The 14,220-nt window shown below is 50.8% G+C and overlaps 1 protein-coding gene and 1 non-coding gene across 10 annotated transcripts in view; both read left to right on the top strand.

The window, feature by feature from the left end:
- PC (pyruvate carboxylase) overlaps positions 1 to 14,220 on the top strand; it is a 106,746-nt gene that overhangs the window by 64,192 nt on the left and 28,334 nt on the right. The window lies entirely within an intron of this gene.
- Positions 9,490 to 9,562, top strand: TRNAG-UCC (transfer RNA glycine (anticodon UCC)). The gene has a single exon. It is a non-coding gene; the product is annotated as a tRNA-Gly (tRNA).

Raw genomic sequence — 14,220 nt, 5'->3', positions numbered from 1 at the left:
GTTTTGTTTATGGTTTCCTTTGCTATGCAAAATCTTTTAAGTTTAATTAGGCCCCATTTGTTTATTTTTGTTTTTATTTCTATTTCTCTAGGAGGTGGATCCAAAAAGATACTGCTGTGATTTATGTCAGAGTGTTCTGCCTTTGTTTTCCTCTAAGAGTTTTATAGTGTCCAGTCTTACATTTATGTCTCTAATCCATTTTGATTTATTTTTGTGTATGGTGTTAGAGAATGTTCTAATTCATTCTTTTACATGTAGCTGTCCAGTTTTCCCAGCACCACTTATTGAAGAGGCTGTCTTTTCTCCATTGTATATTCTTGCCTCCTTTGTCATAGATTAATTGACCATAGGTGCATGGATTTATTTCTGGGCTTTCTATTCTGTTCCATTGATCTGTATTTCTGTTTTTGTGCCAGCACCATACTGTTTTGATTGCTGTAGCTTTGTAGTATAGTCAAGTCAGGGAGCCTGATTCCTCCAGCTCTGTTTTTCTTTCTCAGGTTTGCTTTGGCTATTTGGGGTCTTTTGTGTTTCCTTACAAATTTAAAAATTGTTCTAATTCTGTGAGAAATGCCATTCATGATTTGATAGGGATTGCACTGAATCTGTAGATTGCCTTGGGTAGTATAATCATTTTGACAATATTGATTCTACCAATCTAAGAACATGGTATATCTTTCCATCTGTTTGTGTCATCTTCAATTTCTTTCATCAGCATCTTATACTTTTCGGAGTACAGGTCTTTTGCTTCCTTAGGTAGGTTTATTTTATTTTTATTATTTTATTTATTTATTTTTTTGCGGTACGCGGGCCTCTCACTGTTGTGGCCTCTCCCATTGTGGAGCACAGGCTCCGGACGCGCAGGCTCAGTGGCCATGGCTCACGGGCCTAGCTGCTCCGCGGCATGTGGGATCTTCCCGGACCGGGGCATGAACCCGTGTCCCCTGCATCAGCAGGCGGACTCTCAACCACTGTGCCACCAGGGAAGCCCTATTTTATTCTTTTTGATGTGATGATAAATGGGATTGTTTCCTTAATTTCTCTTTCTGATCTTTCATTGTTAGTGTGTAGAAATGCAAGAGATTTCTGTGTATTAATTTTGTATCCTCTAACTTTACCAAATTCATTGATGAGCTCCAGTAGTCTTCTGGTAGCATCTTTAGGATTCTCTATGTATAGTATCATGTCATCTGCAAACAGTGACAGTTTTACTTCTTCTTTTCCAATTTGGATTCCTTTTATTCCTTTTTCTCCTCTGATTGCTGTGGCTAGGACTTCCAAACTATGTGGAAAAGAAGTGGCAAGAGTGGACATCCTTGTCTTGTTCCTGATCTTAGAGCAGATGCTTTCAGCTTTTCACCATTGAGTATGATGTTAGTTGTGGGTTTGTCATATATGGTCTTCATTATGTTGAGATAAGTTCCCTCTATGCCCACTTTCTGGAGAGTGTTTATCATAAATAGATGTTGAATTTTGTCAAAAGCTTTTTCTGCATCTATTGAGGTGATCATATGGGTTTTTAAAAAATATTTTAAAAATTTATTTATTCATTTATTTTTTTGGCTGCATTGGGTCCTCATTGCTGCGTGCGGGCTTTCTTTAGTTGTGGAGAGCAGGGGCTACTCTTTGTTGCGGTGCACGGGCTTCTCATTGCGGTGGCTTCTCTTGTTGTGGAGCATGGGCTCTAGGCACATGGGCTCAGTAGCTGTGGCTCACGGGCTCTAGAGCACAGGCTCAGTAGTTGTGGCGCACAAGCTTATTTGCTCTGCAGCATGTGGGATCTTCCCGGACCAGGGCTCGAACCCTTGTCCCCTGCATTGGCAGGCGGATTCTTAAGCACTGTGCCACCAGGGAAGCCCCAGCATGTGGTCTTTATTCTTCAATTTGTTGATGTGGTGTATCACACTGATTGATTTGCGGATATTGAAAAATCCTTGCATCCCTGGGGTAAATCCCACTTGATCATGGTGTATGATCTTTTTAGTGTATTGTTGAATTCGGTTTGCTAGTATTTTGTTGAGGATTTTTGGGTCTGTGTTCATCAGTGATGAACATGGCATGTACTTTTCTTTTTTGTGTGGTATCTTTGTCTGGTTTTGGTATCAGGGTGATGGTGGCCTCATAGAATGAGTTTGGGAGTGTTCCTTCCTCTGCAATTTTTTGGAAGAGTTTCAGAAGGATAGGTTTTAACTCTTCTCTAAATGTTGGGTAGAATTCACCTGTGAAGCCATCTGGTCCTGGACTTTTGTTTGTTGGAAGTTTTTAAATCACAGTTTCAATTTCAGTACTTGTGATTGGTCTGTTCATATTTTCTCTTTCTTCCTGGTTCAGTCTTGGAAGACTGTACCTTTCTAAGAATTTGACCATTTCTTCTAGATTGCCCATTTTATTGGCATATAGTTGCTTGTAGTATTCTATTATGATCCTTTGTATTTCTGTGGTGTCAGTTGTAACTTCTTCATTTCTAATTTTATTGATTTAGGCCCTCTCCCTTTTTTTTCTTCCTGAGTCTGGCTAAAGGTTTATCCATTTTGCTTATCTTTTCAAAGAACCAGCTTTTAGTTTCATTGATCTTTTCTACTGATTTCTTCATCTCTATTTCATTTATTTCTGCTCTGATCTTTATGATTTCTTTCCTTCTACTAACTTTGGGTTTTGTTTGTTCCTCTTTCTCTAGTTGCTTTAGGTGTAAGTTTAGGTTGTTTATTTGAGATTTTTCTTGTTTCCTGAGGTAAGATTGTATTGCTATAAACCTCCCACAGAGGCCTTTTTATTTGGGGTCTGTAGCCAAACCGGCAAGTGGAGAGGGGGTACCACTCACCCAGCCCACCCTTACTGCCTGTCTCCAGGTCACTTTGGGATGCTTAGCCCGTCTAGGTGTTCTTTTCATCTGTGGCTCCCGGGGAGGTGAGGAAAGGGCCCTGGTTGTAGCATTTGCAGATTTCTGTGGTGTACAGATGCCCACTGTGATCAGTTTCAGGCTGTTACTCAATGTCACTGAGCACTGAGTTGGAAAGGGGCAGAGTCAGGGAGCCGGTGGGAGCGATCATTCTGTGCCTGGTGCGGGTGGCTCATGATAGATCCTCCCCCAAAGGATGTGTGTGGGCGGGAGGACTCCATTTCTTAGGTCATCTGACTTGCTCTGACTAAGGAGGCTATGAGGGTCAAGTTGTGCTTCAAAGCATCATCTCCACAAGCAAGCCCCAGCCCAGCTGGGCTGGCCTGTGGTTCTCTCCTCATGGCCCTGGCCCTGCCCACCTCTGCCCGTCAGAAGCAGGCCCAAGTCCCCTGTTCAGCCTCTGCATTGCTGACACTGAAAGCTGACGTTTATAATAAAGGCCCGTTATGTGCCAGACACTCTTCTGAGCACGTTACATGCATTAACTCGTTTGATCTTTGTAACAAGCCTATGCACATTACTGTTATTATCCCTGATTTTACAGATGAAGAAATTCAGGCCTGGAGATTAAACAGCTTGCCCAGAGCTAGTGGGCTTGGTGGAGCCCTGACTGGAACCCAGGCCGTTCGACCCCTGGGGTCTTACCACTGTGTTTTCCCTGCCCTGTTACGTCAACATCTGGGAATTCTCTTTACGTGTTTTTTTTTTTTTCTCCTTAAGATCCAGTCAGGGCCTCGGCACTGTTGGTGCATTGGGGCTGCCAGATAAAATACTGGTTAAATTCAAATGGCTAGTTTATTAAAATGGCTAGTTGAATTCAAATTTCAGGTAAACCAATAATTTAGTAGTGTTAAGTATGCTCCAAATATTACACAGGATATACTTGTACATTTTTTAAAATGCAGTCTAGCTGAAATTCAGATTCTAACTGGACACTTGGCATTTTAATTGGCTGAATCTGGCGGCCCTTGGCTCAGCGACTTTATCTCGGTTGAGAAAAGAGTCAGGCGCCCAGGAGGAGATTGAAGTAATCAGTCTTGCTACTCACATTTCTCTGGCCAGATTGTGCTGAGGGCTACCAGTCTCTGATTCATGGTACTTTTTTTGTTTGTTTAATTTATTTTTTGGCTGTACCGCGCGGCATGCAGGATCCTAGTTCCCTGACCAGGGATCAAACCCACGCCCCCAGCAGTGGAAGCACCGAGTCTTAACCACTGCGCCACCAGGGAAGTCCATCATGGTACATTTTAAAGTAAAACATACTTAATATCTAAATTCCAAACATGTCTAACTTTTGCTCTTCTCCTCTAAAGAAAGAATATTAACACAACCTTGGTAGGAACGTGCCAAGATACAGGTAGATCACAGCAGAAACTTAAGAAATCTCATACAATCAGTCTAATATTTAGCTATTCCAGAAGACTCATTTGACCTAAACCAACTCATTCAGAAAACTGTCTAAAATTTTTTTAACCCCCCTCACAGGGAAACGCCATTGCTTTTTCTAATCTGTATCTTTTGCTGATCTCACCGGCCAGATATTTTTCATAAAGCTTAGTCTCATCCTGCTTCTTGGAGTGGCTGTGGCTAACCAGGAGTTTGGGTGTGAACAGGAAGCACGGCCGTCTACAGGTCTGCCTTCCCTGGGCTGCTGCTTCTCTGGCTGTGCCTCTCTGAACGTGATGTCTTGCCCTGTCAGCCCAGAGAGCCGGAGCACAAAAGCCACTGGTCATCTTAGCCCTTGGCAGGGTCAGTGCATTGGGTGATGCCTGGGTCCCAGGCATTTGACACTGGCACTGGTCCCAGGTATTTGACACTGGCACTAGAGCTTTGCTCTCAGAGGAGGGAGGCGCTCTTCATCCAGTACAAGGCCAGTCTTTCACCTGAGCTGAGCCGCTTTCCAGGGATGCTCCATCTCTGTAACTCCTAGCAGCCTACCCTCCTGTTTCCAAACAGCATTCGGCTCTGTTTTCTGATCTCCTCCTGTGGAAGGTTTAGCTCGCTTTTACCCCCCAGCCCAGACATACCCACTTTCCCTGCTCTCCTCCTTCCCGCATGGTTACGTAACCATTTAAAAGTACGTTTTCAGTTTTTACATTATTAAAATCAAGTAAATATCCACAGTTGAGAACACCAAGTGTATACGTGGTAACGTTTTCCTGTATAACTTCTCAGTTTCCTGGAGTTGCTCTTTACCTCATTCCTTCATCCCCAGACGAACTATAAAAACTGCCATCTCCTCCCCATTTTTTCAGAGACATCAGGTCATCCAGCCTTTTTGTTTGTTTATTTAGACCCCCGATTGCCCCCTTGGAGCCCCATCTCTGGAAGCTTCCCAGCCCGTGCTGTTGTCTGGAGAAGCAGTTCTCACCATCCCCTGAGAACTCCCCGGGCTTCCTTCTGTGCTGGCTCCCAGGCTTCTCGGTCTTGGTTTATCTACTCCCTTGTTTCGTTGGTGCTCATCTCCCAAGAGTTTCCTGGGAAAATGCACGCGAGGGTGGTAAACTTTCCTAGGCCAAGCAGGTCTGAAAATACCTTTATTTTGCCCTCACACTTGATTGATGGTCTAACCGGGTAGAAAATTATGGGTTGGAGAGCGTTTCCCTCAGAAGTGGCTCAGTGTTACTGTGGCCTCCTTCTTCTCTTCAGGAGTGTAGTTGGCTGAGTGACGGCCCCCAAAGATGTCTAGGTCCTCATCCCTGGCACCTGTAAGTGTCACATTATCAGGGAAAAGGGTCTTTGCAGATATGACAAAGTGAAGGATCTTGACATGGGGAGGTGACCCTGGATTATCCGGGGGCCCTAAATGCCATCGCAGGTGTCCTCAGAAGGGAGATGCAGGAGGTTAGACACACACTGCGGTTCTAGAAGGCCAAGTGATGACAGGGGCAGAGACTGGAGTGATGTGGCCATAAGAAGAGGCATTCTGGCAGCAGCAGAAGCTGGAGGAGGCAAGGAAAGACACTCCCCTGCAGCCTCCGGAGTGGATATGACCCTGCCTGCACCTCGATTTGGGCCCAGTGAAACCGATGCTGAACTCTGGCCTCCAGAACTAAAAGAGAATACATTTTGGTCGTTTTAAGCCACCCACTCTGTGATACAGGAAGTTAACAGGATCCCCCTGATCTTACTTCCAGGCAGGACTTTGGGCATCGTGCTGGGGCTCAAAGGGTCCTCACAGCCACAAGTGCACGAGGTGCAGGAGGTGATGCTGGCTGACTCTGCCCTGCTCCCCCCCGGGGGGCTGGGGGTGGGCTCCCCGGACTCAGCCTCTTATTTTCTTACCTTTTCTCCTATTTGCCATATGTCAGTCTTTTTGTTATGCTTTCTGGGTGATGTCCTCCACTGTCTTCTAATTCTTCTATTTATTATGTTTAAAAATGTCTGCAATGCTATTTTTAATTCCCTAGAGCTCTTTCTCATTGCCTTTTTAAAATAGCTGCCACCTCGCAGTGCTATAGCTTCTCTTACTTCTCTGAGATTAATTATAGTGGTTTTTTTCTAAGTATCTGCTCTCTCTATTACTTTCTCCTCAGAGTCCCATGTTTTTATTCCCAGTTTGTTTTGGTGAATTTTTTTGGCTCTGTCCTCAAACATCTGGTGATTTTGGCTGTCCCTTCATACTGAAGCCGATGGGAAAGCCTGGGCACGGTGGGGCTTATGGACCAGTTGTCCTCACCTTGAGAGGAGGCTGCAGGCCACCCCTTTCTTTGGGTGCCGACTACGTGTCTGTAGCCACGGGACGTCCGTCCTGGGCGGGTGGTTTCCTAGAGAGGAGCCCTCAGGGTGCTCCCTAGCCATCAGCCTGGGAACCACTTCGTGGTAGCCAAGGGCTTTGCCATCTCCCCTGCTGTCTGCAGCGCCGTCTGGTGCCCTGTCTGCCGCCTCTCCCCTGGCTGGGCCTCGTGGCCACAGTGGAGCCTTTCCAGGAACCCAACCTCTCGTCTTCTGAAAGGCGCCAGTGCCTGGCAGTCAGGAGCGGGGCCCTGGATGCCCATAACCGGTCCACCTGGCTTTGACACTTCCTAGCAGCGTGCTCTTGGGCACATGACTCCATCTGTCCTGCCTGCGCCTCAGTTCCCATGGCTCTAGACCTGGGAACGCAGGTGAACCGTCGCAGGGGTCGCTGCGAGGATTCAGCCAGTGACTGCACTGGACTCAGCAGGGCTGAGGCTGTTTGCTGTTCCTGTGGTTCTGCTGGGGTGTGGTGCAGAGATGGGTCTGGGGCTCTTCCTCCCTTAGACTGTAACCGGCCTTCAGTTTGCAGCCCCACTGTCCAGCCGACCCACTAAGTTCTGAACTTCCCGGGAGCCTGCAACTCGCATTTGCTCACTCTGTGGATTCCTCTGCGTGCTCTCCACCCCCCACCCCCCGTCATTGCCACTTGTCCACATGCTGTGCCTCGTTCAGTTTTAGGGGCCTCTCTCATCTGCTGCCCTTGGCTTTCCCATTTGTCCTTGGGGGTTTGTGCTCTTTTTAAAAAGATCCTTTTACCGATGTTTTAGTGGGATTTCAGAAGGGTAGAAATGAACCCCTGTGTTCGATCCATACATTTCACCAGACCTAGTTCTTACCGTAAAATGGGAAGCACATATGTCAACATAGTGACATCAGTTTATTCTGAGTTTCTGGGTCTTATATTTATTGCTAGCTGTATTGTCTGTATTTTTCAAATGTTTCATAAAGAAAAGAAAAAGAAAGAAAGAAAGGGAGGAAGGAATGAAGGGAGGGAGGGAGGGAGGGAACCTCGATCCTAGTACCCTCTAGGATCGTCTAGGATGCTCAAGTGCTCATCCTGCATTTCTCCTCTTCTTACTTGAACATTAAGTTAAGATGTCCTTGTCCAGACATTGGGGAGTTTACAGCAGAGACCTCCTCACCTCCCACTAACTCACTTTTACCTCTACCCCCTCTGAGCCACCGCTGAGGCCACCAGTGAGCCCTCTGCTGTCAAACCCCATGTCTGTTTTTTTCACTCCTTATCAGAGCTCTGCTGCCTTAGACATTGACATTCCTCAGAGTCCCGGCCCTCACCATGCGCCCACGGCCCTGGCTGGTCCCTGGGTGTCCCTCGGCTCATCCTGGCCCGTGGGTGTTTCTGGCCGCCCCATCCATCCTTCCTGCCCTCATGTCCCCAGCAGGACGTGGCTCCCAGACCTCCCTCTCCTGCTCAGAGTTCTCCTTCAACGTCAGACTCACGTCCAGCAGCCTGTTTGGACTCCCCAGCTGGATAGCTTGCAGTTAATTCAAGCTCATCAGGGTCAAAATTGAACTTGCCGGCCGCTACCTACATCCGCTTCTGTGTTCCTTAACTTGGCATTGCCACTGTTCACCCCTTCCCTTAAAACAGGAGCCAAGAGCCACCCTTACCTGTGGCCTCTTTACCCCTTGTCGAACAGGTTCTGGAGGAGTACTTCCGGCATGTTTCTTGCCTACGTTAGAACATCTTCCTTGTTTTTCTTCCACCTCTAGTCTTTCCTCCTCAAATTCGTCTTCCTCAGAACAGTCAGAGTGGTCCCTCTAAATTGCAAATCCCTCCTCCCCTGCCTAGTTTCCTGGGTCACATCCCCTGACATTGAGGGTAAGTCTGCGCCCCTTGCTGCGCATGCAGGCTCGTGACCTGGAGTCCAGGCGTCTGCGCTTGGTCTCCTGGGCATCCTCACTCCCTGCCTCTGGCCTCAGTGGACATTTGCCAGGCTGTTTGGTCCTTCGTCTTTGCTCCCCCTGTCCCCACGCCTGAACCACCTCCCTCCTTCCTCCTTGTCCTTTGATTCGTCCCTGGTGTGTTTCTTCAGGAGGTCTTCCTGCTGGCTCTGCCCTCTCTCCGTGCAGCCATGTGTTGGCATCGGCACAGTTCACAGGCTCGTTTTTGCTGCCACCCACTCGGCCTTTCCTGGCCCAGAGAGGGTGCTGATCACAGTCCTAAATAGCTCCGTGCTCTGAAGGCCCCCGCTTGGCCTGCTTCAGGATGAGCGGGTGAGAGGGGGGGGGGTTATTTTTTATTTTTAAAAACAATTTTTGGCCGCGCCGTGTGGCTTGCGGGATCCTAGTTCCCTGACCAGGGATTGAAGCCGTGCTCCCTGCAGTGGAAGTGTGGAGTCCTAACCACTGGACCACCAGGGAATTCTCGAGGGAGCGTTTTTAGTACCCTGTACTCCCCAGCCCCTGGTTTTAGGGTCTCTATAGGTTCTGGTCATTTATGGGGAACGTGGGTCTGTTAGTTTCCTAGGGCTGCCATAGCAAAGAACCCAAAACGGGATGGCTTACGACAGAGATTTATCGTCTCACAGCCTGGAGATCAGAAGTCCAAAGTCAAGGTGTCGGCAGGGCCACGGTCCCTCTGACAGTTCTGGGGGGGGATCCTTCCTTATCTCTTCCAGCTTCCGGTGTTTCCAGCAATCCTTGGCGTTCTCTCCAGGCACATGGCTGTCTTCTCCCTGTGTGTCTCCACATGGTCTTCCATCTGCGTGTGTCTGTCTCTATGTTCAAATTTCATCTTTTTATAAGGACACCAAACATATTGGATTTGGGCCCACCCTAGTGACCTCATTTTCACTGATTACCTCTGTAAAGACCTAATTTTGGGGAATTCCCTGGTGGTCTAGTGGTTAGGACTCTGCACTTCCACTGCAGGGGGCACGGGTTCGATCCCTGATCAGGGAACTAAGATTCTGAATACTGTGCAGAGCGGCCCAAAAAGAAAAAAAAAAAAGGACCTTATTTCCAACTAAAGTCACATTCTGAGGTCTTAGGGATTGGCACTCCCACGTATCTCTTTGGGGAACAAGATTCAGCCCATACACTGGTGTCCACTTTCCTACCACCTTGAAACTGGGGTGACCTGAGTGAGCGAGTGGGGACAAGGTCCTGTGTGACTCCCAGCTGGGGTGGGTGTGCCATGAAGGTGTCAGGGAGCTTTCTGGACCACCTGCATGTCTGCTGTGTTTTGGTGTCCGTCTCCCTGCAAAGCATCGTCCAGCCATGGTTAGAATTGAGTCTTTAGTGCCTGTCACCCTCTCAGCCCTGAAATGCTGTCCTGGTTCCCACCCTCGGGCTGGGAGGTATATTTTGCTGACCTTGCCCCTTTGACCTTCCTTGTCAACACTTTGGGCTCTTATCTGTGTGTAAGGGACACTCATGTGTCCCTTTAGCTTGTGTGTGCTGCTCCCAGGAGGGGCCATGCCTTATTCATTGTCTAGCCGCTCCACAGTATTTCTGGGCTCACAGTACTCTGCAAGCTCCTGTGGCCTGGAGCAGTCATTCATTCATTCACTCATTCATTCCCCAGACATTTAATGTCGGTGTCAGGCACTGGGCAGAGTGCTAGGGAGACACTGGGGGACAAAACAGACTGAGAATCCTGTCGCCAAGTCCTCACAGTGTCTGGTGAGACGGGTCAGCAAATCGTTATAACATTAAGTGCTCCTTTTTTTTTTAATTTCATTTTTTTAGAATAAATTTCTTTATTTTTTATTTTCGGCTGCGTTTGGTCATTGTTGCAGCGTGCAGGCTCAGTAGTTGCGGCACACAGGCTCAGTAGTTGTGGCGCACGGGCTTAGTTGCTCCGCGGCATGTGGGATCTTCCCAGACCAGGGCTCGAACCCGTGTCCCCTCCATTGGCGGGCGGATTCTTAAGCACTGCGCCACCAGGGGAACGCTAAGGGCTCCTTGAGGACACAGACGCAGACGCGACCTCACCGAGAACCCCCACAAGCAGGAGGACAGGGGTTGTGGCAGGGACAGTGACAGAGCTGCGGTGAAGACAGATGGCCGCCCGAGGAAGGGTGTCTGAGCAGCCTGGGGTGGTGGAGGAGTCCAGGAAGACCTTCCTGAGTGGGATCTAAAGGATGTGGAGAAATTCGCGCCAGTGGCTTTCCGGCTGTGAGCCTGGCCCGACGTTCAGGTCCCCAGGCAGGCGTGCACAGGTTGGCAGTAGCACTCCTTTTGCACCAGGGGGCAGTGTTTGCCTTGAAAGTCTCCTTGCCCTCAAATGAGGCTGGGACAAGGCAGCCGCTGCTGTGCCCACCGGGCCCCCTCCTCACCCTGTGCTTCCTGCCACTCCCTTGCGGGCCTTGATCAGCCCTCATGCGCCTCTCTCTCTGAGCCTCCCCCGTTTCCCAGTCCACAAATCCCCTTGGCCAACGCGGGGCGCGTTGTCCCAGGTGCCGCTGTTACCCCCCTCCCCTCTGCCTGCCGCCTAAATCGAGGGTTGTCAGGGGCGACGCAGAGCCCCGCGCTCAGGGTGGGAGGTGGGCTGTGCTGCCCCAGGCCCCGCGCTGTTTCCGCTCCGAGTCTCTTCCTGCCTTTGATGTTCTCGCGCCCCTTTCTTCTTCATCTGTCACCTTCGTTGTTTCTCCTGTCCTCCCTTCAGCTCCCCCTGCTCAGAAATCTCGGCCTTGGTCTGTCCTCTCTTGGGCGCTTTGATATCAGCCGCTGCAGCCCTGAAAGTCAGGCGGAGTCTTTCCCTTTCATCTGTCCCCGTTGGCCTCCAGCCCCGGGCCACCATCCGACACGTTTAGGACAGCGCGGAGCTGCCTGGAAGGGAGGCTCCCCGAGAGCAGCCCCATCCATCAGAGGCTCGCTTCTGCCACAGTGTGGAGTCCTCCACCAAGAACTCTTTCTTTCTGGTTCTGACCTGCTTTGGCTTGCAGCCAGCCGCTGAGGCCGGCTGGGGGCAGGGGATAAAGCCTGGTAGGGGTGCTAGTGCTGGGGGTGGGTAGTAGGAAGTAATTGTGTAGGAGCCTCACTAGTTAACTTGGAGATTCCTGGGGCCTGTTTCTGACCCGCTCTCCCTCCTTCTCACCCCACCTGGCTGCTCCAACACACGTCTGAGATGGACGTGCTCAGGTACTTGGGGACTGGGGGCGGGCAGTTCAGTCTGTGGGCTTCCAAAACTAACACATCAGCCAGCCACCCCCAAAGCAGGGCCACAGCTTTACTTTACTTTCCTCTGTGCCTCCTGCCCACAGTTGCCCTCTGAGGAGTCTGCAGGAGCTGCTGTGTGAAGAACAGGGATATTTAGGGTGGAAGCAATACAGATCCTCGAAGGAACATTCCAGGGCCCGATGCTTGGCTACAACAGCTATTCAGGTGGCCGCCTACCCTGATCCCAGCAAGGCTGCTCTGGCTGAGAGCACGTCCGCCCTTGAGCCCAGTGGCTTTATTGTCTGGACCAAAATTTGGATGGTGATGGCTTGACAGCGGAATTTTGTGCTGCTCTTGGTTGCAAGAGGCAGCCTGGGAGGTGTAGTTTAGGTCTGAAGGAATGGGACCTCTAGTGACATTTTGATGATTATTGGATGAATTGAAACTGCCCTAGCTCATCAGGGACACGTGATTGCTGGCTCTGTTAGCCTGCTCCCTGGTGAGAAGTGCAGAGCCCCTCTGGTGGCCCTGCCGAAGTTCAGGCAGTAACACATTTTTATCAGGAGTGGGGTTTTGGCTTTTGGTTTCCAAGTGCCTGTCACGCTGTGCTTCTGATGAAAACCATAACTTATTCCTTTAGTTAGGTGAGGACACCCTAATGGGTCAGCGCTCTTGCTCTAGGAGACATACAAAGTGGGCTCAGAACTGCCCCTGCTGGCTGACCTTGAGTGTGACTTAATCCCACTGTGCCTGGTTCCTTCTGTCAAAGGGAGTGATAAGCAGCTGTGAGGCTGACCTGAGTTAGTACGTGCGTGCGGAGCCCAATGCCTGGGAAAGAGTAGAGACTCTGCTAGGTGTGCTGTTCCCCGCTGTGTCCCCACCTGCTGGCACCGGCCTGGCACGGAGGTGGAGCTTGGCGAGTGTTGGATGTTGTAGAAGCCGCAGGGGCAGGGCAGGTCACCGGGCCTGGCAGACGATGTCACTACCTCCCCTGCCTCGTGCCCCAGGTTGTTGTCAGCACCCTCTTGACTGAATCGTCACCACTCCCTTCTGGAAGGAAAGAACACTGAGCTTATCCATTCAGTGTTGGGGGGAGGTTTGAAGCTGGAAGAGAAGTCGAGACTGCCTGTGGAGTCACGCTGAGAGGCAGCGGGGGAGAAACAGGTGTTCCCAACACTCCCCGCCTCCCTGTGCCTCATTCTTGCTGGCGTTGTTTACACGTCCCAAGTGAGAGTCAAAGCCGTCTTCCTCCCCGTCTCTAATGCACAACCCGGGGCCAAGGAAAGGGATCTGTCAGCTGGCATTTGCAAAAATAGCAAACGGGCCTCTCTGGGCCTGTCGGCTCACTGGAGAGGAAACCGGATAAGGGATCTTTGGGCGGTGGCGGTTGCTTTTCTCTTGCTCATCACTCCCCCATCTCTGAGGTCAGAAAAGGAGATTTTTGCTCACGTGTGCCACTGGCACTGAGCAAGGCAAAGTGGCGTCCCCGAGGCAGGTGACCGGAGGCTGGCTGTGCCCTGGCTCCTCCAAGGGGCCTCTCCCCCCGGGGGAACCCAGCCAGTGGGGGAGTCCCATCCGTCCGCAGAGCAGCCGCCCTCTCTGAAGGCTTGTGGCTCCCCTGGGCAAGGTCAGCTGATGCGACAGAACACGAGGGCTTCCCAGGGCGTCGGGTTTGGCTAACGAAGCCCTCGGCGTTTTTAAGGAAGATTTTCAGCCAAACTGCCAACGACCTTGAGAAATTCTGGGTTCCCATCCCGCAACCGAAAGCTCAAAAGCAAGGCACAGTGTGGCACCGATGGTGGGAGCCTGGGCCTTGCCCACACCGCCCTCCTGTGACCGGTGCCGTCACCTGTGCTCTGCTCTGCAGTGAGGGGACGAGAATGCTACCTGCAACGGTGCTTGAGGGAAGGCCAGTGCTCTGCGAAAGTGGCGCTGTGAAGAGGGGCTGGCACTCAGGTCACTGCAAGATGCCAGAGTTTGGTCTCAGGGCGGGGGTCCCATTGAATGCCAGAGGCAGCCCCTCTGGGAGGGCTGCAGAAGGGAGCTTGGTCTCCTGAGGCCTGGCCACGCTCAGACCTCAGGCGCTGAGCTTCTGCTGCCGGGCCTCACCGGGTGCCTGGCTGCCTGCCTCCGCCACCCCGAGCGGGAATCCGCCCACTCAGCGCCTCCTTCGGCCCACCCCGGACCCTCTGACTCGACACAGCCAGAGTGAGTGCATCACACACTCGACCCACGAAGGGCCTGCTTCCTGGAAGGGAGGCCTCTGTGAGGTGGCTCACCTCTGTCCTGCAGGTTTTCTCCCAGCTGAAGTTGATTCTGGAAAGGCCTTAGGAGGCACCAGGCAGCCGAACCCCCTGGGTTTCAGGTCTGGGAGGGGAGTGGGACTTGACAAGGGAAAAGGCTGGGTGCTGGGTTAACCAAGTTCTGAGGTGTCCTGGGAACGCAGCAGGATTTTT

This window comes from Aethalodelphis obliquidens, unplaced genomic scaffold, assembly GCF_003676395.1.
Source record: "Aethalodelphis obliquidens isolate GAN/ISIS:26980383/991018 unplaced genomic scaffold, ASM367639v1 scaffold69, whole genome shotgun sequence".
In the NCBI taxonomy this organism is placed as follows: Eukaryota; Metazoa; Chordata; class Mammalia; order Artiodactyla; family Delphinidae; genus Aethalodelphis; species Aethalodelphis obliquidens.
Note: the sequence above shows the minus strand (reverse complement) of the source record. Positions and strands in the feature narration are given on the sequence as shown.